This window comes from Triticum aestivum, chromosome 7D, assembly GCF_018294505.1.
Source record: "Triticum aestivum cultivar Chinese Spring chromosome 7D, IWGSC CS RefSeq v2.1, whole genome shotgun sequence".
In the NCBI taxonomy this organism is placed as follows: domain Eukaryota; kingdom Viridiplantae; phylum Streptophyta; class Magnoliopsida; order Poales; family Poaceae; genus Triticum; species Triticum aestivum.
Window position 1 is genome coordinate 49,740,710 of NC_057814.1, and position 1,329 is coordinate 49,742,038.

At 37.9% G+C, this 1,329-nt stretch overlaps 1 long non-coding RNA gene across 1 annotated transcript; it reads left to right on the forward strand.

Annotated features, from left to right (window-relative positions):
- The first annotated feature begins 347 nt into the window (after positions 1-347).
- Positions 348-1,052, forward strand: LOC123163869 (uncharacterized). The gene is made up of 2 exons (XR_006482017.1): positions 348-483; positions 609-1,052. It is a non-coding gene; the product is annotated as an uncharacterized lncRNA (long non-coding RNA).
- Positions 1,053-1,329: the final 277 nt, after the last annotated feature.

Consider the following 1,329-nt stretch of genomic DNA (forward strand, 5'->3'; position numbering starts at 1 on the left):
TTCTGTAATTAAAGAGATACGCATGAGAAATAGAGAGATAAGAGAGATACCTGAGAATTAAAGCTGTTTTAATTTTTTCCGTTTCTATGATTAAAGATCTGATCTACACAGTTACAATCTTGACCTGCAAAATCAACGGCCTCCATTTTCTATTTTTCTCTAATTAATGTGGGAATTTCTTGGGAGTGCCTATTAGTATAGGTATATATATGTGCAAAAATCTCGACATTAATGAACATATATCTGGTGCACTTGCAATCTTTTGTAGTACATTAATGAATATTTAAAGTATTTTCCAACTCTTGCTATTTATAGACTTGTCGTCCGTGTCTGCCACATTTGGAGTCCAACTATTTCCTACTGGAACCTTACACTCCACTAGAACTGAGTTTGTCAAGTAACAGATAACCAATATGAGAGGGAGCAGCCTAGTGCAGGCGACGATGATATTCTTCATTGGATGCCTTGTGCTTTGTGCACAGTGTAAGTATATATCATCATCGTCTTTAGAATCTTGTGTTAACTTCTTGCCACTAATTCTTCGGATCAGACATACATACACACACACATCTGCGGTACTGCATACTAAGGTTAAATATACTATACAGGTGCTCTCGATAATAAGCAAAGGATGGTCAACCAGGATGATCATGCGGCGAACACAAGTACCAACGCTACCATCATCAACTCAACAACTGTAGGCGAGAGCAAGAAAACCGAGAAATTTTGCAGCCTCTTTCTCGTATGTTATTTCAACATTGAGATTCGTGCTGAGTGCTACTGTTGCGAGAATAAGAATGCCGACTGTTACAAGACGAAGAGTGAGTGCCTGCAAAAGTGCCATTCCTACAACGGTTAATGCCCACCTTCATCGCGGTCTTTGGGATAGAATTCCATATGCTTGGAAAATTTGCCCGTCGGTAATAAAAGGCACCTTATATGGTTTGGGCAATTAGGTTCCAATTAAACATGAGAAAGCCCGCATGTTTCCGTGTAGATCCAACAAGGAAAAATTTGATGAAAGAAATCCAAGTAACTAGTTGTCTTGCATATTTACAAAGTTCAAATCCTTTGGTTGTTGTGCTTTGACTCGATTGTCTATTATGCTGTTTCATTTACTTGCACATTGCCCACTTGTTCATTTAACACACATCACCCACTTGGTGATTTGCTAGTTGTGGGCTGACAGTCATATAGATTTTTTTTTTTGAGATCTCGTCATATAGAATTGTAATAGCACTGACATGGAAAAAGTTAAAAACTGAAAAACTGAAAAAAGTAAATCAAACAAACAAATGGTGCGCAAACTAAATCAGACGGCACAAGACA